At 42.8% G+C, this 22,854-nt stretch overlaps 31 non-coding genes across 31 annotated transcripts; all 31 read left to right on the top strand.

Annotated features, from left to right (window-relative positions):
- The first annotated feature begins 11,663 nt into the window (after positions 1–11,663).
- Positions 11,664–11,803, top strand: LOC140577940 (U4 spliceosomal RNA). The gene has a single exon (XR_011982072.1). It is a non-coding gene; the product is annotated as a U4 spliceosomal RNA (small nuclear RNA).
- Positions 11,804–12,024: 221 nt separating this feature from the next.
- LOC140577871 (U4 spliceosomal RNA) lies at positions 12,025–12,165 on the top strand. The gene has a single exon (XR_011982003.1). It is a non-coding gene; the product is annotated as a U4 spliceosomal RNA (small nuclear RNA).
- Positions 12,166–12,388: 223 nt separating this feature from the next.
- On the top strand, positions 12,389–12,529 carry LOC140577923 (U4 spliceosomal RNA). Its single transcript, XR_011982055.1, has one exon. It is a non-coding gene; the product is annotated as a U4 spliceosomal RNA (small nuclear RNA).
- Positions 12,530–12,752: 223 nt separating this feature from the next.
- Positions 12,753–12,893, top strand: LOC140577884 (U4 spliceosomal RNA). Its single transcript, XR_011982016.1, has one exon. It is a non-coding gene; the product is annotated as a U4 spliceosomal RNA (small nuclear RNA).
- A 223-nt stretch (positions 12,894–13,116) lies between these two features.
- Positions 13,117–13,257, top strand: LOC140577933 (U4 spliceosomal RNA). The gene has a single exon (XR_011982065.1). It is a non-coding gene; the product is annotated as a U4 spliceosomal RNA (small nuclear RNA).
- A 223-nt stretch (positions 13,258–13,480) lies between these two features.
- Positions 13,481–13,623, top strand: LOC140577936 (U4 spliceosomal RNA). The gene has a single exon (XR_011982068.1). It is a non-coding gene; the product is annotated as a U4 spliceosomal RNA (small nuclear RNA).
- Positions 13,624–13,844: 221 nt separating this feature from the next.
- On the top strand, positions 13,845–13,985 carry LOC140577854 (U4 spliceosomal RNA). The gene has a single exon (XR_011981986.1). It is a non-coding gene; the product is annotated as a U4 spliceosomal RNA (small nuclear RNA).
- A 223-nt stretch (positions 13,986–14,208) lies between these two features.
- LOC140577908 (U4 spliceosomal RNA) lies at positions 14,209–14,349 on the top strand. Its single transcript, XR_011982040.1, has one exon. It is a non-coding gene; the product is annotated as a U4 spliceosomal RNA (small nuclear RNA).
- Positions 14,350–14,572: 223 nt separating this feature from the next.
- Positions 14,573–14,713, top strand: LOC140577882 (U4 spliceosomal RNA). Its single transcript, XR_011982014.1, has one exon. It is a non-coding gene; the product is annotated as a U4 spliceosomal RNA (small nuclear RNA).
- A 223-nt stretch (positions 14,714–14,936) lies between these two features.
- On the top strand, positions 14,937–15,077 carry LOC140577886 (U4 spliceosomal RNA). Its single transcript, XR_011982018.1, has one exon. It is a non-coding gene; the product is annotated as a U4 spliceosomal RNA (small nuclear RNA).
- A 222-nt stretch (positions 15,078–15,299) lies between these two features.
- Positions 15,300–15,440, top strand: LOC140577881 (U4 spliceosomal RNA). Its single transcript, XR_011982013.1, has one exon. It is a non-coding gene; the product is annotated as a U4 spliceosomal RNA (small nuclear RNA).
- Positions 15,441–15,663: 223 nt separating this feature from the next.
- On the top strand, positions 15,664–15,804 carry LOC140577902 (U4 spliceosomal RNA). The gene has a single exon (XR_011982034.1). It is a non-coding gene; the product is annotated as a U4 spliceosomal RNA (small nuclear RNA).
- Positions 15,805–16,027: 223 nt separating this feature from the next.
- Positions 16,028–16,168, top strand: LOC140577907 (U4 spliceosomal RNA). Its single transcript, XR_011982039.1, has one exon. It is a non-coding gene; the product is annotated as a U4 spliceosomal RNA (small nuclear RNA).
- A 223-nt stretch (positions 16,169–16,391) lies between these two features.
- On the top strand, positions 16,392–16,532 carry LOC140577878 (U4 spliceosomal RNA). Its single transcript, XR_011982010.1, has one exon. It is a non-coding gene; the product is annotated as a U4 spliceosomal RNA (small nuclear RNA).
- Positions 16,533–16,755: 223 nt separating this feature from the next.
- On the top strand, positions 16,756–16,896 carry LOC140577906 (U4 spliceosomal RNA). The gene has a single exon (XR_011982038.1). It is a non-coding gene; the product is annotated as a U4 spliceosomal RNA (small nuclear RNA).
- Positions 16,897–17,119: 223 nt separating this feature from the next.
- LOC140577874 (U4 spliceosomal RNA) lies at positions 17,120–17,260 on the top strand. Its single transcript, XR_011982006.1, has one exon. It is a non-coding gene; the product is annotated as a U4 spliceosomal RNA (small nuclear RNA).
- A 223-nt stretch (positions 17,261–17,483) lies between these two features.
- LOC140577880 (U4 spliceosomal RNA) lies at positions 17,484–17,624 on the top strand. Its single transcript, XR_011982012.1, has one exon. It is a non-coding gene; the product is annotated as a U4 spliceosomal RNA (small nuclear RNA).
- Positions 17,625–17,847: 223 nt separating this feature from the next.
- LOC140577853 (U4 spliceosomal RNA) lies at positions 17,848–17,988 on the top strand. Its single transcript, XR_011981985.1, has one exon. It is a non-coding gene; the product is annotated as a U4 spliceosomal RNA (small nuclear RNA).
- Positions 17,989–18,211: 223 nt separating this feature from the next.
- On the top strand, positions 18,212–18,352 carry LOC140577896 (U4 spliceosomal RNA). The gene has a single exon (XR_011982028.1). It is a non-coding gene; the product is annotated as a U4 spliceosomal RNA (small nuclear RNA).
- Positions 18,353–18,575: 223 nt separating this feature from the next.
- LOC140577852 (U4 spliceosomal RNA) lies at positions 18,576–18,716 on the top strand. Its single transcript, XR_011981984.1, has one exon. It is a non-coding gene; the product is annotated as a U4 spliceosomal RNA (small nuclear RNA).
- A 223-nt stretch (positions 18,717–18,939) lies between these two features.
- On the top strand, positions 18,940–19,082 carry LOC140577939 (U4 spliceosomal RNA). The gene has a single exon (XR_011982071.1). It is a non-coding gene; the product is annotated as a U4 spliceosomal RNA (small nuclear RNA).
- Positions 19,083–19,303: 221 nt separating this feature from the next.
- On the top strand, positions 19,304–19,444 carry LOC140577851 (U4 spliceosomal RNA). Its single transcript, XR_011981983.1, has one exon. It is a non-coding gene; the product is annotated as a U4 spliceosomal RNA (small nuclear RNA).
- Positions 19,445–19,667: 223 nt separating this feature from the next.
- On the top strand, positions 19,668–19,808 carry LOC140577877 (U4 spliceosomal RNA). Its single transcript, XR_011982009.1, has one exon. It is a non-coding gene; the product is annotated as a U4 spliceosomal RNA (small nuclear RNA).
- Positions 19,809–20,031: 223 nt separating this feature from the next.
- On the top strand, positions 20,032–20,172 carry LOC140577901 (U4 spliceosomal RNA). The gene has a single exon (XR_011982033.1). It is a non-coding gene; the product is annotated as a U4 spliceosomal RNA (small nuclear RNA).
- A 223-nt stretch (positions 20,173–20,395) lies between these two features.
- Positions 20,396–20,536, top strand: LOC140577921 (U4 spliceosomal RNA). Its single transcript, XR_011982053.1, has one exon. It is a non-coding gene; the product is annotated as a U4 spliceosomal RNA (small nuclear RNA).
- Positions 20,537–20,759: 223 nt separating this feature from the next.
- LOC140577850 (U4 spliceosomal RNA) lies at positions 20,760–20,900 on the top strand. Its single transcript, XR_011981982.1, has one exon. It is a non-coding gene; the product is annotated as a U4 spliceosomal RNA (small nuclear RNA).
- A 223-nt stretch (positions 20,901–21,123) lies between these two features.
- LOC140577848 (U4 spliceosomal RNA) lies at positions 21,124–21,264 on the top strand. The gene has a single exon (XR_011981980.1). It is a non-coding gene; the product is annotated as a U4 spliceosomal RNA (small nuclear RNA).
- A 223-nt stretch (positions 21,265–21,487) lies between these two features.
- On the top strand, positions 21,488–21,628 carry LOC140577870 (U4 spliceosomal RNA). The gene has a single exon (XR_011982002.1). It is a non-coding gene; the product is annotated as a U4 spliceosomal RNA (small nuclear RNA).
- Positions 21,629–21,851: 223 nt separating this feature from the next.
- LOC140577935 (U4 spliceosomal RNA) lies at positions 21,852–21,992 on the top strand. Its single transcript, XR_011982067.1, has one exon. It is a non-coding gene; the product is annotated as a U4 spliceosomal RNA (small nuclear RNA).
- A 223-nt stretch (positions 21,993–22,215) lies between these two features.
- LOC140577892 (U4 spliceosomal RNA) lies at positions 22,216–22,356 on the top strand. Its single transcript, XR_011982024.1, has one exon. It is a non-coding gene; the product is annotated as a U4 spliceosomal RNA (small nuclear RNA).
- A 223-nt stretch (positions 22,357–22,579) lies between these two features.
- Positions 22,580–22,720, top strand: LOC140577847 (U4 spliceosomal RNA). Its single transcript, XR_011981979.1, has one exon. It is a non-coding gene; the product is annotated as a U4 spliceosomal RNA (small nuclear RNA).
- Positions 22,721–22,854: the final 134 nt, after the last annotated feature.

Here is a 22,854-nt window from a genome sequence, read left to right as displayed (position 1 = left end):
CGCCCCACAGCGTATACGGCCACCCCCAGCCCAGAACCACAGAAAACAATCCAAATCAAAAACTGAAAGAAAACATCCAAACAAACACAAACACAAACAAACTCAATAAATTTATACATTAAACAAAACAAAGAAACAATCCTTAATTATCCCAAAATACATCCATAAAATAACCCAAACATAAAAAAACCCACAAATATCAAATAAAACCCGTAGACCAAATGAGAAATATAAGACAAACAAAGGCAAAGCAGCAGGGCGGAACAATAGCAAGACGGTAGGAGCGAAGCAACCAGGCAAAACGTAACAGAAAACAAAGACCAAATAGCCACCAAACAGCAGCTACACAGCAGAGCAGGACAGCAGCTACACAGCAGAGCAGGACAGCAGCTACACAGCAGAGCAGGACAGCAGCTACACAGCAGAGCAGGACAGCAGCTACACAGCAGAGCAGGGCATCCGTCAAGCAGCAGGGTAAAGCCGCGAGGTACAGCGGCAGGGCAGCACAGCCTAGAAGTAATCATAAACCCCATAAGCACCTCTCCAGCTAATCACATTACCGCAACCTAAGTTTACTTTACCCAATCCGGAGACCAGATTCACTCTCCCCACACACCACTCCAACCGCCCTGTACTCGATACCTACAAAAACATGCAGGAATTAATAGGCTGCTTTACAATAGATAGCGACACCCAAAATTACTCATCTCCTACCTTTCGCCCACAAGCCTCGCAAATACCTCCGCTTACGTTGGCCCAAACCGACACCAGACACTTGCCCACACCAGTCTAAACGTCGCCCTTACGGCAGCGCACAAACACTAACCGGAAACCCATGCGTTTTAATAGGCAAAAGTCTAGGAAAACCCGGACGTCTTAATTAAGCTGAAGGACTACACCGGTCAAAAACCCTGCCCCCCTAATCCAAATTTACATACCCAACAAGGGAGAATCAACTCCCCTCAACATACTACCGGTCACATACTGTTGTGGCAGAAATTATTTTATACCGGGGCTGGGGAATTTATACTGTTGCCCTATTCAACACCGTCATGGTTAAAAGTTTAAACAAAGGCAGCACCCTGTCATGCTATGCAAATATACATCAGCACTATTGGTCTTCAGGACCTGCCAGACTTTTGACTGACATTTTTCAATAGATTTTTTTACAGTGTACGCGAACAGGCGGAAGCAAGCAAAACCTGAGCAAGTTTTATATGGTGGTAGCATATCAAGTCTATAAAGTAAATTAAAGTATAAAAGCCTATAAAGTAGATATTGCTAATCAAATAAATTCGTTTTGTCATTCAAAGTAGGTCTAATAGGATTTTTTTTTAATTTCACGTAACGCTGTCAGTGAAATTTTATTTTGTAGACACGCAGCAGCAGCATCAACAGAAAAAAAATGAGGAATTTAAAACGTGGATGCTTAGCCTGTATATTCTTTAGGCTATTAAGCCCACTGATTCCTTTATTGTTAAGCCTATTTTTGTGTGGAATGCCATTGCCAAACCTGTCCGTTGTTGCCTATATGTTGCTTAAAAATAAATATTTTCTGAGTGGCAATGTTACCATTGCTCATATTTCTTTATGATATAAGGCTTCGGTTTAAGGTGAAATTTGTTAGGCATGCAGAATATTTGTCCCTCTTTTAAATTGGAGCGAGCGTGAAGCGATATGACTGGAGCGGGAGGAAATTTTAGTGGAGTGAGGAGCGGTGTTCAGCGGAGCGGCTTAGTGGGAATTAGAACAGAGAAGCGGGAAGAGCCAACAGCCTCGTGAGCTCCACTCCGCTCACATGCTCTGATACAAAGCCTCATTAATAATTTAGCCATACTAAGCTGCTTATATTGTGGGCGTAAATAAATGTCCGTATAGCACAGAAAAGCTGGCGCACCACCAAATGTTGCGCCTGTCATCTGAAGCCCTAGTGATTATTGCGCATGCGCGATTTAATCGCGATTTGATATCGCCCAGCCCTAAAGTGAAGACTTCTAAACTTTTAGTTAATATAAAATGTTGCCATGAGTTATTGATCACATTATATTTTTTACAGTGTAGTAAATTGTAATGACAATTATTTGTTTTTATTTTTTTTTCATCTTTTGTGCAGTTTTACATAATACACCAACATTTTTACCTGTTCCCAAGCAAGTGGTGGCTGAAGCATATGCAGTAAGTTGTGTACTTTTTCTAACTTGCATAAAGGGAAGAGAGTGCAACACTTTGGAATACCCATTTATTTCCATTGCATAGGACAGTGAAGAAACCCTCTCAGATGACTGTCCTTTGGAGAAAGAACCTGTAAGTGCATAAAATAACTTTACACTAATTTGTATATACTTGTGTACCTATTCTTTCTGTCTGCAATATGAGTTGCAGGAGTCCACATCTAGAGAAAGGCCTACAGAAAGGCTTGCAGAAGAGTCTGCACAAAGAACTGATACAGAGGTGGACAGTGTTGTACTTTTACTTTTTACTTTTGTTGCATGAGGCATGTTTTGACCCTTTTCTTTTTTTTCTTTCACAAAATGACACAGGGTGACATCCGTTCCCTATATAAACAGCATCTTCAACAAAAAATCGAGTATTTTGACCTGAAAAAACACAAATTAAGAGGAGAAATTGAACTCGACAACTTCAAAAAGAGAAAAATTGCACTAGAGATAGAGTTGCTTCAAAAAGACTTTCAGAGTAAGTGCTAATACACCATTTGACACATAGTAGTATTGCTGACTTTACATAGCTATCTGTTATTGCAGGCAAACGACTTGCTGGCTTTTCTTTATAAAAAAATTGTTTAAATAAAACTCCAGGAACTAAGCATATTTGTCTTGTCTTTTATTTTACACATTCAAAAATGGTGCTCCACAATTCTGTCCCGTGCAGCTCTGCCACTAGGTTGGTCCAAGTGCACTGGCTGGAGGTCATCATCAGGCTGCACCTCCACCACAGGGGTCCTCTCCTTTCTGATGGTGGCAATATTGTGGAGGATGGCACATGCAACAATTATGTCACAGGCCCTGTCAGGTGCAACCCTCAGACCCTTCAGACACTGAAATCTTTCCTTTAGTTGCCCAAAGGTCATTTCAATGCGTGCCCTTGTCCTGGCTAGAGCTGCATTGTAACGGGTTTGTGGTCCAGGGTTTGGGTCAGAGAAGGGCGTCATAAAACGCTGCCTGCAGGCATAGCCCCTGTCTCCAAGCAGGATCCCGTCAAAATCCCCTGTATAATGGAAAAATGCAGTTTTGTTAGGCTCAGCATAAGTGTGTGTAATACTGTGAGCTTGACATTTATATGTTCCCTTACCACGTTGAAATAATGTGCATAAATGTGACTCTCTGAAAATTCTTGAGTCATGCACTGATCCTGGCCATTTTGCTTCCACATTTGTTATATGGAACATAGCGTCACACACCATCTAAGAGATTTTAGTCAGTCAACTGCATGCTTTTTGATCCATTTCTTTTTTTTTTTTTTAATGTAATATATTACTAATCTGGAATATTATAAATTGTAATAGTAACATACCTGCACATTTATACTGTGAACCCCCTTTCTGTTCACAAAATCCCCTTCATTGGGGCCTGGTGGGGCCTTGATGGGAATGTGTGTGCAATCTATGGCACCAATCACATTAGGGAAGCCTGAAGGACACATACTGTTAGTCATACTTTTTGGCATGGTCATGATTGCATGTCATTAACAATTATAAATGTACCTGCAATAGCAAAAAAATTCTGCTTTACCACCTGGGGTCTTAAGTGGCTTGGAAATACCACAAAAACCCTTAAAAACTGCTTGAGTGCCAGGTAAACTTTGCGAATGGCACGACAGACAGCACTTTTCACTAAGGCCCAATCCCAATTCTACCCCTTACCCCTACACTTACCCCTACCCCTCCGTTTGGCGCGTTCACGTGTAGGGGTAGGGGTGTCTCAATTCTCTTTTGATTGGAGGGGTAGGGGTAAGGGGAAGGGCTAGATAGCCCTCGAAACGAAGATTTTTCGGGACCTCACTTCAAACGAAGGGCTAAGATAAATTTACAACATGGCTGCCCACTCGAGCAAGCAGACCCATAAATGTTAAGTAATTTTTGCCATTAATAAGGATTTTTATGCCATTTTTTCATTACATGTATATTACCATCAATCTTGTGTTTACGGTGATGTTCTGTAAAGAAACGTTTGAAAAAAAATCGCTAAAGTTTGCTTGCGGATAGCACTGATTGCACAATATTAGGAAATATATTTTTATGTCATATAACGTTACCCGGTAACTGACTGCATGTTGTAACGCGTTCTTTTGTTTTGCTTACGACCATATGTGTACATGTAAATGAACGGTGCTTACACTATTCGTACTTATTGCAACATGACAACATTTTTGTAAATTATATTCTGTATAGGGACAGCTGAGGAAACCCGAAGGCTCATACGTTTTCGAGGTGAAAACGAACATCTGTTTTTAAAGTCCAAATACGGCGCAAAAAAACTTTGGGAGTGAGTAATCTGTACATGCTACGATGCTGACGGCGACATCTTGGAATTTGTGATAAACATCGGCGCATGTCCTCTGACGTAACGTTAGGAGGTAGTGACAATGGATGATGACGTATAACAGTGTAGTAGTGGTGTCCCATTTCTTAGGGGAAATTTTTTAACCCTACCCCTTTCCACTTCATTTCAAGGGGCAAGGGGAAGGGGTGAGGGGTAGGCAAAGGGGTAGAAAATAGAATTGGGATTGGGCCTAAAACTTTCTGGGCATCTACATTGATAAAACTTAGATGATAGTACTGCTTTGTTATTAAATACAATTATGTGATTGAACCGGCTTATGTATTTGCTCTTTAAGAGGTTTTTACTGTTGTCTGGTGTGATGTAGTGCAACCTGTCTGACCGAAAGCTGTTTCTCCTTTCAGCACTAGGAAAATGGAAAAAGCGGCAAGCTGGAATGATCATGAGTGCTGGGCAGCCTGGGATAAATGGGATGAGGTTATTGATTGGGGAAATGATAAGTTTCCACCCACACCACCTCCCACTAACCAGGCTAGCACCAGTACTGCAGACATGGATGCTGGGGCGGTGGAAACACAATATTATCAGCAGCCAGCATTCAAACGTGTGTATTTCAGAGCTTTTTTTAACATGAGTTGGAGACAGTCTGATGTTAACTGAAGTTTAAAAAATTGTACAGAACTATGTAAATGATTCTCATTGACTGAATAACAGCAGAATAGTTGCTGTAATCATCTTACAGTTTCCAATAAAGAGATTTTTTTCTGTTCAACAGGCCAGCAAAAGAAAGGGCTAAAATTGAAGATAAAACTTCATTTGCATCTTCAACCTCAAAAGGTGGTACAGCAATGCCAAATGCAGGACAGGGAACAAGCAGCCGCATTTCTGCCCACCACACCTACCTCATCAGCTTGGAGGGAACCAGTACCTCAGGGGATGAGGAAATGCGCAGGGCAGAAGGACCCATTTTCTGTGGCTGAGCATGAGACTCACCACTGGTCGAGATGGAGACACTGGAGGCAACAGCTAGTGAAGCCAGAGGAAAAGACCATCCTGGACCTGTGCAATGCCCTGCAAGCTTTTTCCGTATCATGAGGGGGGGCAAAATGGATTTTTAATACTGACAACCATAACTGTCGCCTCTACCAATGACGTCCGTGCATCCAGCTTGTCGTTCTGCCTGTGTCATCTTTCTTGTATGACCCGCTCCCTGCCTTCTGGTTGACTGGCGATTGGAGGGAGCGTTGGCACCGGCTTGCCATCTTCCCCCTGCTCCTCGTTTGTGTCTCACAATTTCCTGTATTTGACTCTCCCTGCCGGCCCCTGGAGGATGGGCTCCCCCTTTGAGTCTGGTCCCTCCCAAGGTTTCTTCCTTCTAGGGAGTTTTTCCTTGCCACTGTCGCCTATGGCTTACTCACTGGGGGCTTTGGGTGGGGATGCTGTAAAGCGCTTTGAGACGATGTAATGTTGTGATAATGCGCTATACAAAAATAAATTTGTTTTTGTTGTTGTTGTATTTATGTCATTACAATTTTGAAATAAAAAATTCATGCTAATACTGTCTCAGCCAAATAGTGTCCTCTATGTCCATCAAAAATGCAATGAAAGAGAAAATATATCAAGCATCTCAGTAGATACTGGCTATATTGAATCACACTAGGATAGTGAATCCCCTGGGAGAAAGCTAGATGTAGGCAGGGCTTCATCTATTCTGTTATATAACCATGTGTGGCAAATAGCAGTAATGGAAAAAAATGAACCTATGAGAATCTTACATACCTAGATCATGACCCCCCCTTAGTCTCCTTTGTTCGAGGCTGAACAGATTCAGCTCAGCTAACCTCTCCTCAATGTCCTTTTTAAGGTAAGGTGACCAAACCTGCACACAATATTCTCGGTTGGGTCTTATCATGGAATTTTATAATCGTAGCATCACCTCCCTTGACTTAAATTCCACACACCTAGAGATGTAACCCAACATCCTATTGTGCTTTTTAATTGCTTCCCCACACTTGCGAGAGTGGGACATGGCAGCATCATCATACACACCAAGGGTAGTTTACCATTTTCGCTCGGATTATAGCTTCTATTACTTTTCCAGTTATGCAAGCTAAATGAATTGGCCAATAGCTTGATGGATTATTTCTATCCCCTTTATTGAATATGGGTCTTATATTAGCGTGCTTCCAATCAGAAGGTACCACACCAGCAGATACGGATTTCTGAAATAGCAAAGTTAAAGGTTGACAAATAATATTACAAATAATATTACAGATTAATGCGGAAAAGGTGGATGTACCAGAGAGGGGAGAATTTGAGGGGAATGACTCAGATGGTGAGATGGAGGGGATAGAGGCTGGTATGGATGTAATGAATATTATAGAGCAATCCTCAAGCACAGGGGAATGGCCTCCTCTCGTTTGTAAATTTCTTATGTTCTTATGTTCTTATGGTAAATGGAGGTGAGGAGAATGGATGTGAGGTGGGAGTGAATGTGGAGGAGGTTAAGGGAGAAGGAGAGAAAAGCAGAGGGAATGTTTTGGGATATATTGTGTCACAAGGAGGCAGAACATGACTGGAAACTATTCAGGAAGAACGACGTGAGGAAGAAGAAACAATCGGTGTGGTGTTTCAGGAGGCACAAGACGCTGAGGTTGCCACAGTGGACAGATGGCAATACATCAGGAGGCAGAAGGTGCTGATGTGGACATATTACAAGGTATGGTGGCATATGGAGGCAGATCATGGCTGGTGACCATCCCAGAAGAAGGAGCCGAGGAAGAGGAAGACACTGAAGTGAGGATGGCGGATGAAATAAAAGAAGATGCTGATGCTGTGGAGAAGAACACCGGAGAAGAAGTATCATCCAATGTGAATGCTGAAGATTTGTCAGATGATACTGAGAAGAGTCAGAAGAAGAAGAAGACAAAGAAGAACAAGAAGATGAAATGGGGCTTTTCCTGCTGTCCCGTGTCTTTTTGGAAAAAGTAGCAGCCGGGAGTATTTTGAAGGCTGGGATTGAATTCAGTCTTTGAAATTTTAATGCATACAGTAATCACAGCGTATTTAGTTCTTGTTTTATCTCGTATATTTAGTAACAGGACAAGATACTCCTCATGCAAACAAAGTATTAATGTTCAGCATAGCAGTTTGTTGGATATGGTTATAGTGACAGAGCATGCAGTGGGAAAGAACAATGATTAGTATGTGTAGTAGGCTGGTGTGTGGCCTTTCCCTGGGCTTCATTATAACTGAGACACGTTTTAGAGCGTTTAGCAGATTTTATGAATTTTGTGTGTTTATCTTTCATTATTTTATTTATAACTTTTAATTATTATTTTTTTAGAATACCCCATGCTTAGTCCGTTTTGACCCCGATCTCAAAGGTTGTCAGGGAAAGCTCATAATGGATTCATTCCTGTTTTGTGCGATAAAAATTTACCGCTGAGGATGTAAAATTGTAAGTATGATTGGGTAGCGTGTTTGGGGTATGTTTTTGAAGCCAGTTGTTCTCATTAGTATAATATTTAAGTGAGGTATGTTACAGTATATCTGTAAGTGGCTGAACCTCTGCCGTCCGGACTGGAGGGGGGTACGCGTATGACGTCACACGCACTGTGGCAAACTTCTCAGTGTCGTGGGCCTTAAAGTCAACACACCACCATGAAGGAGACGGGGGACCTGATGACCTCTGTGACGATTCTGTGCGGCAGATGGTCAGCCAAAGCCACAGTGGTATTTTAGTGCCCCGCAGAAAGGTAGGCAGGATTTAGTCTGACCAGACGGTAGGTTTGCCAAACGTGGTGCTACGTGGCTGTAGGACGGCTGTTGTCCACGTGGCTGGTGTAAGGTGGGGTAGGAGGCTTCTGACCCATGTGTTGGGCCTAGTGCACTTGTGTATTGCACTTGTGCGTATCAAATGAAATAAGCTTAAAAACTGCACATAATATATTTTAAAGGTACATGTTTATATCAATATCTACATGTAAAGGGAGCAGACACAGGAAAAATGTATTGAAGACCTTTGAAATGATTTTTATCCCCGATGTGAAATTGCTGTTTTTGTTTTAGGTTCCAAAGTTAGCCTTTTGTTTAATTTATCCCTTTTTCCTAAGAAAAATGATGCATTTAGTTATAATCTGTATTATTTTGCTTTGGAGTCGGAAGTTCCAAAATCACCAGGTAAGTTAATTGATTTTATGTGTTTTAACTCCTAGACAGATGTAAATGATAAGCCTTACGATTAATTTAAAATTAATTTACTGTCTTTTTTTATTATAAACAGGATCCCTTGAGGACCAAGACTTCACTGGCATTTTGTACAATCCACCTGTACAACTTTACCTGGATCTGCAGTCTTTTTCTCCCCACACCCTCTGCTTGTTCCCTTCTTCTCTTTCTGTCTTCTCTCCAGGAGAGCTCCTCAGACATCTCCAGCCTGTAAATCCTGGGAAATGCCACCTGCCACTCACCCTTGGAGGCGTCGCCCATTCTCAGGATCTCATACGTCACCATTCATCACAGAGTCACAGCACTTGCAAACATCCGGATAAGAGGAAAAGCCCTGAAGTTCAACAAATTTTGGAAAATTGCACAATAAATTTTCCTCTCTTTACCATTTTATTGTTTTAAGTTTTATTATGTTTAATTACACTTAGTATGGATTAAGGCACCACCATCCTGGATTAAGGTGTAACCAGCCTGGCATCAGACTCTCCGGACGATTGCAGCCCTGAGGGGGCTGACCTGCAGGACATTCCCCTGGAGAACCAGGAGTGGGACCGTCCAGATCTTGCCCTGAGTCCCACTCCGTGGACCAGAGTTTCCTCAGCCGAGGAGGCTATCACTGCGACACCAGCAGGGTCAACGGAAAACCAGTCGGGGGCTTGGCTCCAGGAGGAAAGAACGGGGGTATGCTACCCAGACTTACCACCGGATCCCGGCTTGGTCCAAGGGGGTCTTTCGGGGGAACCCCGTACATTAGTTCCCGAAAGGAACCACCTCTGGTCTCCTCCGGCACTGGTACTGGCCTGTGCTTTTGTTCTGCAGGGTCCACGGTGTGGTCCGGTTCCTGTCCTGCCTGCCCCTTGATGCCCTCCGGCTCTGCCGACCCCTCGCCGTCTACCGATGCCTTTCTTCCCTCGGCTGCTGCAGACGAGAGGAGCTTGTCCTTTCTACAGACCCAGACAGGACTCTGAAGGCCCCCCTGTCCGCGACCCTTCTGCGGCACCCCGGAGCCCGTCAGAGTCCCTGAACTGTTCGCTGTACCTCCCATGCTACCTAGTGTCTTGCCCCTCCTAATACCTCAGTCTTTGTTCTGTAGTCTTGCTTCCCCGTGGCTCTCCCTGGTTTCACCTCTTAGCCCGATCTCACTGTTCCAGCCCCCACTCCAGTCACTCTTGCTTCCCCCTTTAGGTTCCCCCTGGCTCCCTCTCCTGGCCCTATTCATGTTGCACGGGTCCCATCGATTGTCTGTCTTGTCTGGTTGTGTCCTGCCCTGTCTGTCTCTGTGCCACCTTTGGTCCTTTTTGGCGCCCAATCCTTCCCTTCATCTCCTTCTGTTTCCTTTGTTCCCACTTGTCCACTGACACATGCTGTTTGTCTTTTGGTCCCACGTCTGCATGTCATGAGTTGTGTCTTGGTGGTTTGTCTCCCCTGCTGTCCTTGGTTTTACCCTGGTCTGTGTGTCCCCTTAATGATGCCTTTGCACCCAGAGGGCACAGGATTGGGGGGGGGGGGTGGGGCGGGGGGGGGGTATTACTGTCATGTCCTGCCTGTCCTGTCACCCTTGCCTTCCAGATCTCCTCCATGTCATGGCCCTAAAGAGCCACGCTTGCTGTCTGTTAGTCTCGCTTCATGTTCCTGCCCTTCTGTCAGTCACTACCAGCTGCCTTGTGTTTTCCCATCCCTTAGTCTGGTAATGTGCTCAGTCTTATCTAATCCAGTTCTGTCCTTGTCGTCTGTTTGCGTCTCTGTGCCCAAGCCTGCCTGTCAATAAAGCTCCCTGCGAAGGGAATTCTGCCCAACAGCTTGCATTCGGGTCCTACTTCCCACCGGTCATGTGACAGAAGAATACAAGGTTAGTGCCAGGTGGAAATTAATATGCTAATTTTGATTTTGCATCTATTTGGTAACTTGTTGAAGTGATCTGATAGTTCTCTCGATTCCAAAGACATATGATTCTTGTCTGTGAATTATGCATATCCAAAGTTAAGAGCTTGAGATTAATGGGTGCGAAAAATGCAAGACGCATTTTGCGTTTGTCGAATTCAAAGGGTTAACATTTAATATTTATCTTGTGCTGTACATGACTCGTCATTTTGGACAGTAAGCACTTTATGTAACATATCCATTACTGCTTTTCGTTATGGTATACAGCTGCTTTATACATGTGGAGACATATGTGCACACATTTTTCACATTGCACTACTTGTACTCATTTTACTATCATTATACATGTCTTCTGATGCCACATTAATTTATTTATGTGTATAATGGATATTTTAAAATCCAGCCCCAGACACATTGATTTCATTAAGTACAAATTCCAACCTTTCTAGCAATATATGACTTACCCTGGGGCCTCATTTCTACATGCCACTTCTGTGGACTTTTAGATTATGCAGGGCAGCTTCCCTATTGTTACAGTGTATAGGACAAAATGGATGATTACAAATCCTGCCCCAAACACTTTCAAATGTTTTCGTAAGATACAAATTTAGCCTTTTCCACTACTATATGCCAAGCCTGGGGGACTTATTTCTACATGCTACTTCCATGTTTAAATCTAACAGATCTGCTTTGCAATTTTCTTTTTCTTTCTTGTATTAATTCAGATATAATGACTTGTACAGTGCCAACCAATGTGACGTTTCTATAATAGTGTAGATATTTCACATGAGCGTTTGAAAGGTGTACAGTAGCCTTACTTATACGAGAAAATGAAACCAGACAACACAAAGATATAGTTCGATAGTGTTTCGATATGAGATCTACAAAAATACTTAAGAATACACTTTTTTGGTGAAAGAAACATTTTTATTTATTGATTTATTACGATTTATTTTATTCATCAAGAACAGGCACCCACAAACTGTGACATTCATGGTAGCTGGACGTCCAAATGCAAATTATACGCGACTAGATAACGCTCAACAAATGATATATAGCCTATGAGGTTTAACTGAGGCGTGATTATTGCTGGTTGAAAACTTAACCCAATACCCCGCCACGACAACTTGAAATATAGTTGGCATTGGAAATTTTTGGTGGTGTTTTCAGAGACAGATTATTAACATGAAAACAAAAGATCTTGTCTCTTTGTCGAACGAGCACGCAAGGTGATGGAAAAATGCGTGTTCATTTGAGTATTTCTATAAACAGCGCCAATCTGAAGCTTTGCTCTGATTATTCCTGCATCTGACTCATTCCGCAGTTTAATATGACACACCGTCAACGAATAAATGATTTGTGGCACTGGGCATGCACTGTTTGGGCAACTGCTAGTTTCTTTGCGCAGTGGCAAGATCGTAGCCTATGAGGTTTAACCGAGGCGTGATTATTGCTGGTTGAAAACTTAACCCAATACCCCGCCACGACAACTTGAAATATAGTTGGCATTGGCAATTTTTGGTGGTCTTTTCAGAGACCGATTATTAACGTGAAAACAAAAGATCTTGTCTCTTTGTCGAACGAGCACGCAAGGTTATGGAGAAATGCGCGTTTATTTTTGTGTTTTTATAAACAGCGCCAATCTGAAGCTTTGCTCTGATTATTCCTGCATCTGACTCATTCCGCAGTTTAATATGACACGCCATCAACGAATAAATGATTTGTGGCACTGGGCACGCACTGTTTGGGCAACTGCTGGTGTCTTTGCGCAGTGGCAAGATTATAGCCTACGAGGTTTAACCGAGGCGTGTTTATTGCTGGTTGAAAACTTAACCCAATACCCCGCCACGACAACTTGAAATATAGTTGGCATTGGCAATTTTTGGTGGTCTTTTCAGAGACCGATTATTAACATGAAAACAAAAGATCTTGTCTCTTTGTCGGACGAGCACGCAAGGTGATGGAGAAATACGCGTTTATTTTTGTATTTCTATAAACAGCGCCAATCTGAAGCTTTGCTCTGATTATTCCTGCATCTGACTCATTCCGCAGTTTAATATGACACACCGTCAACGAATAAATGATTTGTGGCACTGGGCACGCACTGTTTGGGCAACTGCTGGTGTTTTTGCGCAGTGGCAAGATCGTAGCCTATGAGGTTTAACCGAGGCGTGATTATTGCTGGTTGAAAACTTAACCCAATACCCCGCCACGACAACTTGAAATATAGTTGGCATTGGCAATTTTTGGTGGTCTTTTCAGAGACCGATTATTAACATGAAAACAAAAGATCTTGTCTCTTTGTCGAACGAGCACGCAAGGTGATGGAGAAATGCGCGTTTATTTTTGTATTTCTATAAACAGCGCCAATCTGAAGCTTTGCTCTGATTATTCCTGCATCTGACTCATTCCGCAGTTTAATATGACACACCGTCAACGAATAAATGATTTGTGGCACTGGGCACGCACTGTTTGGGCAACTGCTGGTGTCTTTGCGCAGTGGCAAGATCGTAGCCTATGATGTTTAACCGAGGCGTGATTATTGCTGGTTGAAAACTTAACCCAATACCCCGCCACGACAACTTGAAATATAGTTTGCATTAGCAATTTTTGGTGGTCTTTTCAGAGACCGATTATTAACATGAAAACAAAAGATCTTGTCTCTTTGTCGAACGAGCACGCAACGTGATGGAGAAATGCGCGTTTATATTTGTGTTTCTATAAACAGCGCCAATCTAAAGCTTTGCTCTGATTATTCCTGCATCTGACTCATTCCGCAGTTTAATATGACACACCGTCAACGAATAAATGATTTGTGGCACTGGGCACGCACTGATTGGGCAACTGCTGGTGTCTTTGCACAGTGGCAAGATCGTAGCCTATGAGTTTTAACCGAGGCGTGATTATTGCTGGTTGAAAACTTAACCCAATACCCCGCCACGACAATTTGAAATAGAGTTGGCATTGGAAATTTTTGGTGGTGTTTTCAGAGACAGATTATTAACATGAAAACAAAAGATCTTGTCTCTTTGTCGAACGAGCACGCAAGGTGATGGAAAAATGCGTGTTCATTTGTGTATTTCTATAAACAGCGCCAATCTGAAGCTTTGCTCTGATTATTCCTGCATCTGACTCATTCCGCAGTTTAATATGACATACCGTCAACGAATAAATGATTTGTGGCACTGGGCACGCACTGTTTGGGCAACTGCTGGGGTCTTTGCGCAGTGGCAAGATCGTAGCCTATGAGGTTTAACCGAGGCGTGATTATTGCTGGTTGAAAACTTAACCCAATACCCCGCCACGACAACTTGAAATATAGTTGGCATTGGCAATTTTTGGTGGTCTTTTCAGAGACCGATTATTAACATGAAAACAAAAGATCTTGTCTCTTTGTCGAACGAGCACGCAAGGTGATGGAGAAATGCGTGTTCATTTGTGTATTTCTATAAACAGCGCCAATCTGAAGCTTTGCTCTGATTATTCCTGCATCTGACTCATTCCGCAGTTTAATATGACACACCGTCAACGAATAAATGATTTGTGGCACTGGGCACGCATTGTTTGGGCAACTACTGGTGTCTTTGCGCAGTGGCAAGATCGTAGCCTACGAGGTTTAACCGAGGCGTGATTATTGCTGGTTGAAAACTTAACCCAATACCCCGCCACGACAACTTGAAATATAGTTGGCATTGGCAATTTTTGGTGGTCTTTTCAGAGACCGATTATTAACATGAAAACAAAAGATCTTGTCTCTTTGTCGAACGAGCACGCAAGGTGATGGAGAAATGCGCGTTTATTTTTGTATTTCTATAAACAGCGCCAATCTGAAGCTTTGCTCTGATTATTCCTGCATCTGACTCATTCCGCAGTTTAATATGACACACCGTCAACGAATAAATGATTTGTGGCACTGGGCACGCACTGTTTGGGCAACTGCTGATGTCTTTGCGCAGTGGCAAGATCGTAGCCTATGAGGTTTAACAGAGGCATGATTATTGCTGGTTGAAAACTTAACCCAATACCCCGCCATGACAACTTGAAATATAGTTGGCATTGGCAATTTTTGGTGGTCTTTTCAGAGACCGATTATTAACATGAAAACAAAAGATCTTGTCTCTTTGTCGAAGGAGCACGCAAGGTGATGGAGAAATGCGTGTTCATTTGTGTATTTCTATAAACAGCGCCAATCTGAAGCTTTGCTCTGATTATTCCTGCATCTGACTCATTCCGCAGTTTAATATGACACACCGTCAACGAATAAATGATTAGTGGCACTGGGCACGCACTGTTTGGGCAACTGCTGGTGTCTTTGCGCAGTGGCAAGATCGTAGCCTATGAGGTTTAACCGAGGTGTGATTATTGCTGGTTGAAAACTTAACCCAATACCCCGCCACGACAACTTGAAATATAGTTGGCATTGGCAATTTTTGGTGGTCTTTTCAGAGACGATTATTAACGTGAAAACAAAAGATCTTGTCTCTTTGTCGAACGAGCACGCAAGGTGATGGAGAAATACGCGTTTATTTTTGTATTTCTATAAACAGCGCCAATCTGAAGCTTTGCTCTGATTATTTCTGCATCTGACTCATTCCGCAGTTTAATATGACACACCGTCAACGAATAAATGATTTGTGGCACTGGGCACACACTGTTTGGGCAACTGCTGGTGTCTTTGCGCAGTGGCAAGATCGTAGCCTATGAGGTTTAACCGAGGCGTGATTATTGCTGGTTGAAAACTTAACCCAATACCCCGCCACGACAACTTGAAGTATAGTTGACATTGGCAATTTTTGGCGGTCTTTTCAGAGACCGATTATTAACATGAAAACAAAAGATCTTGTCTCTTTGTCGAACGAGCACGCAACGTGATGGAGAAATGCGCGTTTATTTTTGTGTTTTTATAAACAGCGCCAATCTGAAGCTTTGCTCTGATTATTCCTGCATCTGACTCATTCCGCAGTTTAATATGACACACCGTCAACGAATAAATGATTTGTGGCACTGGGCACGCACTGTTTGGGCAACTGCTGGTGTCTTTGCGCAGTGGCAAGATCGTAGCCTATGAGGTTTAACCGAGGCGTGATTATTGCTGGTTGAAAACTTAACCCAATACCCCGCCACGACAACTTGAAATATAGTTTGCATTGGCAATTTTTGGTGGTCTTTTCAGAGACCGATTATTAACATGAAAACAAAAGATCTTGTCTCTTTGTCGAACGAGCACGCAACGTGATGGAGAAATGCGCGTTTATTTTTGTGTTTCTATAAACAGCGCCAATCTAAAGCTTTGCTCTGATTATTCCTGCATCTGACTCATTCCGCAGTTTAATATGACACACCGTCAACGAATAAATGATTTGTGGCACTGGGCACGCACTGTTTGGGCAACTCCTGGTGTCTTTGCGCAGTGGCAAGATCGTAGCCTACGAGGTTTAACCGAGGCGTGATTATTGCTGGTTGAAAACTTAACCCAATACCCCGCCACGACAACTTGAAATATAGTTGGCATTGGCAATTTTTGGTGGTCTTTTCAGAGACCGATTATTAACATGAAAACAAAAGATCTTGTCTCTTTGTCGAACGAGCACGCAAGGTGATGGAGAAATGCGCGTTTATTTTTGTATTTCTATAAACAGCGCCAATCTGAAGCTTTGCTCTGATTATTCCTGCATCTGACTCATTCCGCAGTTTAATATGACACACCGTCAACGAATAAATGATTTGTGGCACTGGGCACGCACTGTTTGGGCAACTGCTGGTGTCTTTGCGCAGTGGCAAGATCGTAGCCTATGAGGTTTAACCGAGGCGTGATTATTGCTGGTTGAAAACTTAACCCAATACCCCGCCACGACAACTTGAAATATAGTTGACATTGGCAATTTTTGGTGGTCTTTTCAGAGACCGATTATTAACATGAAAACAAAAGATCTTGTCTCTTTGTCGAACGAGCACGCAACGTGATGGAGAAATGCGCGTTTATTTTTGTGTTTTTATAAACAGCGCCAATCTGAAGCTTTGCTCTGATTATTCCTGCATCTGACTCATTCCGCAGTTTAATATGACACGCCATCAACGAATAAATGATTTGTGGCACTGGGCACGCACTGTTTGGGCAACTACTGGTGTCTTTGCGCAGTGGCAAGATCGTAGCCTACGAGGTTTAACCGAGGCGTGATTATTGCTGGTTGAAAACTAAACCCAATACCCCGCCACGACAACTTGAAATATAGTTGACATTGGCAATTTTTGGTGGTCTTTTCAGAGACAGATTATTAACATGAAAACAAAAGATCTTGTCTCTTTGTCGAACGAGCACGCAAGGTGATGGAGAAATGCGCGTTTATTTTTGTATTTCTACAAACAGCGCCAATCTGAAGCTTTGCTCTGATTATTCCTGCATCTGACTCATTCCGCAGTTTAATATGACACACCGTCAACGAATAAATGATTTGTGGCACTGGGCACGCACTGTTTGGGCAACTGCTGGTGTCTTTGCGCAGTGGCAAGATTATAGCCTATGAGGTTTAACCGAGGCATGATTATTGCTGGTTGAAAACTTAACCCAATACCCCGCCACGACAACTTGAAATATAGTTGGCATTGGCAATTTTTGGTGGTCTTTTCAGAGACCGATTATTAACATGAAAACAAAAGATCTTGCCTCTTTGTCGAACGAGCACGCAAGGAAATGGAGAAATGCGCGTTTATTTTTGTATTTCTATAAACAGCGCCAATCTGAAGCTTTGCTCTGATTATTCCTGCATCTGACTCATTCCGCAGTTTAATATGACACACCGTCAACGAATAAATGATTTGTGGCACTGGGCACACACTGTTTGGGCAACTGCTGGTGTCTTTGCGCAGTGGCAAGATCGTAGCCTATGAGGTTTAACCGAGGCGTGATTATTGCTGGTTGAAAACTTAACCCAATACCCCGCCACGACAACTTGAAATATAGTTGGCATTGGCAATTTTTGCTGGTCTTTTCAGAGACCGATTATTAACATGAAAACAAAAGATCTTGTCTCTTTGTCGAAGGAGCACGCAAGGTGATGGAGAAATGCGTGTTCATTTGTGTATTTCTATAAACAGCGCCAATCTGAAGCTTTGCTCTGATTATTCCTGCATCTGACTCATTCCGCAGTTTAATATGACACACCGTCAACGAATAAATGATTAGTGGCACTGGGCACGCACTGTTTGGGCAACTGCTGGTGTCTTTGCGCAGTGGCAAGATCGTAGCCTATGAGGTTTAACCGAGGCGTGATTATTGCTGGTTGAAAACTTAACCCAATACCCCGCCACGACAACTTGAAATATAGTTGGCATTGGCAATTTTTGGTGGTCTTTTCAGAGACCGATTATTAACATGAAAACAAAAGATCTTGTCTCTTTGTCGAACGAGCACGCAAGGTGATGGAGAAATGCGTGTTTATTTTTGTATTTCTATAAACAGCGCCAATCTGAAGCTTTGCTCTGATTATTCCTGCATCTGACTCATTCCGCAGTTTAATATGACACACCGTCAACGAATAAATGATTAGTGGCACTGGGCACGCACTGTTTGGGCAACTGCTGTTGTCTTTGCGCAGTGGCAAGATCGTAGCCTATGAGGTTTAACCGAGGCGTGATTATTGCTGGTTGAAAACTTAACCCAATACCCCGCCACGACAACTTGAAATATAGTTGGCATTGGCAATTCTTGGTGGTCTTTTCAGAGACCGATTATTAACATGAAAACAAAAGATCTTGTCTCTTTGTCGAACGAGCACGCAAGGTGATGGAGAAATGCGTGTTCATTTGTGTATTTCTATAAACAGCGCCAATCTGAAGCTTTGCTCTGATTATTCCTGCATCTGACTCATTCCGCAGTTTAATATGACACACCGTCAACGAATAAATGATTTGTGGCACTGGGCACGCACTGTTTGGGCAACTGCTGGTGTCTTTGCGCAGTGGCAAGATCGTAGCCTATGAGGTTTAACCGAGGCGTGATTATTGCTGGTTGAAAACTTAACCCAATACCCCGCCACGACAACTTGAAATATAGTTGGCATTGGCAATTTTTGGTGGTCTTTTCAGAGACCGATTATTAACATGAAAACAAAAGATCTTGTCTCTTTGTCGAACGAGCACGCAAGGAAATGGAGAAATGCGCGTTTATTTTTGTATTTCTATAAACAGCGCCAATCTGAAGCTTTGCTCTGATTATTCCTGCATCTGACTCATTCCGCAGTTTAATATGACACACCGTCAACGAATAAATGATTTGTGGCACTGGGCACGCACTGTTTGGGCAACTGCTGGTGTCTTTGCACAGTGGCAAGATCGTAATCTATGAGTTTTAACCGAGGCGTGATTATTGCTGGTTGAAAACTTAACCCAATACCCCGCCACGACAATTTGAAATATAGTTGGCATTGGAAATTTTTGGTGGTGTTTTCAGAGACAGATTATTAACATGAAAACAAAAGATCTTGTCTCTTTGTCGAACGAGCACGCAAGGTGATGGAAAAATGCGTGTTCATTTGTGTATTTCTATAAACAGCGCCAATCTGAAGCTTTGCTCTGATTATTCCTGCATCTGACTCATTCCGCAGTTTAATATGACATACCGTCAACGAATAAATGATTTGTGGCACTGGGCACGCACTGTTTGGGCAACTGCTGGTGTCTTTGCGCAGTGGCAAGATCGTAGCCTATGAGGTTTAACCGAGGCGTGATTATTGCTGGTTGAAAACTTAACCCAATACCCCGCCACGACAACTTGAAATATAGTTGGCATTGGCAATTTTTGGTGGTCTTTTCAGAGACCGATTATTAACATGAAAACAAAAGATCTTGTCTCTTTGTCGAACGAGCACGCAAGGTGATGGAGAAATGCGTGTTTATTTTTGTATTTCTATAAACAGCGCCAATCTGAAGCTTTGCTCTGATTATTCCTGCATCTGACTCATTCCGCAGTTTAATATGACACACCGTCAACGAATAAATGATTAGTGGCACTGGGCACGCACTGTTTGGGCAACTGCTGGTGTCTTTGCGCAGTGGCAAGATCGTAGCCTATGAGGTTTAACCGAGGCGTGATTATTGCTGGTTGAAAACTTAACCCAATACCCCGCCACGACAACTTGAAATATAGTTGACATTGGCAATTTTTGGTGGTCTTTTCAGAGACCGATTATTAACATGAAAACAAAAGATCTTGTCTCTTTGTCGAACGAGCACGCAACGTGATGGAGAAATGCGCGTTTATTTTTGTGTTTTTATAAACAGCGCCAATCTGAAGCTTTGCCCTGATTATTCCTGCATCTGACTCATTCCGCAGTTTAATATGACACGCCATCAACGAATAAATGATTAGTGGCACTGGGCACGCACTGTTTTGGCAACTGCTGGTGTCTTTGCGCAGTGGCAAGATCGTAGCCTATGAGGTTTAACCGAGGCGTGATTATTGCTGGTTGAAAACTTAACCCAATACCCCGCCACGACAACTTGAAATATAGTTTGCATTGGCAATTTTTGGTGGTCTTTTCAGAGACCGATTATTAACATGAAAACAAAAGATCTTGTCTCTTTGTCGAACGAGCACGCAAGGTGATGGAGAAATGCGTGTTCATTTGTGTATTTCTATAAACAGCGCCAATCTAAAGCTTTGCTCTGATTATTCCTGCATCTGACTCATTCCGCAGTTTAATATGACACACCGTCAACGAATAAATGATTTGTGGCACTGGGCACGCACTGTTTGGGCAACTGCTGGTGTCTTTGCGCAGTGGCAAGATCGTAGCCTATGAGGTTTAACCGAGGCGTGATTATTGTTGGTTGAAAACTTAACCCAATACCCCGCCACGACAACTTGAAATATAGTTTGCATTGGCAATTTTTGGTGGTCTTTTCAGAGACCGATTATTAACATGAAAACAAAAGATCTTGTCTCTTTGTCGAACGAGCACGCAAGGTGATGGAGAAATGCGTGTTCATTTGTGTATTTCTATAAACAGCGCCAATCTGAAGCTTTGCTCTGATTATTCCTGCATCTGACTCATTCCGCAGTTTAATATGACACACCGTCAACGAATAAATGATTTGTGGCACTGGGCACGCACTGTTTGGGCAACTGCTGGTGTCTTTGCGCAGTGGCAAGATCGTAGCCTATGAGGTTTAACCGAGGCGTGATTATTGCTGGTTGAAAACTTAACCCAATACCCCGCCACGACAACTTGAAATATAGTTGGCATTGGCAATTTTTGGTGGTCTTTTCAGAGACCGATTATTAACATGAAAACAAAAGATCTTGTCTCTTTGTCGAACGAGCACGCAAGGTGATGGAGAAATGCGTGTTCATTTGTGTATTTCTATAAACAGCGCCAATCTGAAGCTTTGCTCTGATTATTCCTGCATCTGACTCATTCCGCAGTTTAATATGACACACCGTCAACGAATAAATGATTTGTGGCACTGGGCACGCACTGTTTGGGCAACTGCCGGTGTCTTTGCGCAGTGGCAAGATCGTAGCCTATGAGGTTTAACCGAGGCGTGATTATTGCTGGTTGAAAACTTAACCCAATACCCCGCCACGACAACTTGAAATATAGTTGGCATTGGCAATTTTTGGTGGTCTTTTCAGAGACCGATTATTAACATGAAAACAATAGATCTTGTCTCTTTGTCGAACGAGCACGCAAGGTGATGGAGAAATGCGCGTTTATTTTTGTATTTCTATAAACAGCGCCAATCTGAAGCTTTGCTCTGATTATTCCTGCATCTGACTCATTCCGCAGTTTAATATGACACACCGTCAACGAATAAATGATTTGTGGCACTGGGCACCCACTGTTTGGGCAACTGCTGGTGTCTTTGCGCAGTGGCAAGATCGTAGCCTATGAGGTTTAACCGAGGCGTGATTATTGCTGGTTGAAAACTTAACCCAATACCCCGCCACGACAACTTGAAATGTAGTTGGCATTGGCAATTTTTGGTGGTCTTTTCAGAGACCGATTATTAACATGAAAACAAAAGATCTTGTCTCTTTGTCGAACGAGCACGTAAGGTGATGGAGAAATGCGTGTTCATTTGTGTATTTCTATAAACAGCGCCAATCTGAAGCTTTGCTCTGATTATTCCTGCATCTGACTCATTCCGCAGTTTAATATGACACACCGTCAACGAATAAATGATTTGTGGCACTGGGCACGCACTGTTTGGGCAACTGCTGGTGTCTTTGCGCAGTGGCAAGATCGTAGCCTATGAGGTTTAAGCGAGGCGTGATTATTGCTGGTTGAAAACTTATCCCAATACCCCGCCACGACAACTTGAAATATAGTTTGCATTGGCAATTTTTGGTGGTTTTTTCAGAGACCGATTATTAACATGAAAACAAAAGATCTTGTCTCTTTGTCGAACAAGCACGCAAGGTGATGGAGAAATGCGTGTTCATTTGTGTATTTCTATAAACAACGCCAATCTGAAGCTTTGCTCTGATTATTCCTGCATCTGACTCATTCCGCAATTTAATATGACACACCGTCAACGAATAAATGATTAGTGGCACTGGGCACGCACTGTTTGGGAAACTGCTGGTGTCTTTGCGCAGTGGCAAGATCGTAGCCTATGAGGTTTAACCGAGGCGTGATTATTGCTGTTTGAAAACTTAACCCAATACCCCGCCACGACAACTTGAAATATAGTTGGCATTGGCAATTTTTGGTGGTCTTTTCAGAGACCGATTATTAACATGAAAACAAAAGATCTTGTCTCTTTGTCGAACGAGCATGCAAGGTGATGGAGAAATGCGCGTTTATTTTTGTATTTGTATAAACAGCGCCAATCTGAAGCTTTGCTCTGATTATTCCTGCATCTGACTCATTCCGCAGTTTAATATGACACACCGTCAACGAATAAATGATTTGTGGCACTGGGCACGCACTGTTTGGGCAACTGCTGGTGTCTTTGCGCAGTGGCAAGATCGTAGCCTATGAGGTTTAACCGAGGCGTGATTATTGCTGGTTGAAAACTTAACCCAATACCCCGCCACGACAACTTGAAATATAGTTGGCATTGGCAATTTTTGGTGGTCTTTTCAGAGACCGATTATTAACATGAAAACAAAAGATCTTGTCTCTTTGTCGAACGAGCATGCAAGGTGATGGAGAAATGCGCGTTTATTTTTGTATTTGTATAAACAGCGCCAATCTGAAGCTTTGCTCTGATTATTCCTGCA

The sequence above is a fragment of the Paramormyrops kingsleyae genome, chromosome 12, assembly GCF_048594095.1.
Source record: "Paramormyrops kingsleyae isolate MSU_618 chromosome 12, PKINGS_0.4, whole genome shotgun sequence".
Lineage (NCBI taxonomy): Eukaryota > Metazoa > Chordata > Actinopteri > Osteoglossiformes > Mormyridae > Paramormyrops > Paramormyrops kingsleyae.
Note: the sequence above shows the minus strand (reverse complement) of the source record. Positions and strands in the feature narration are given on the sequence as shown.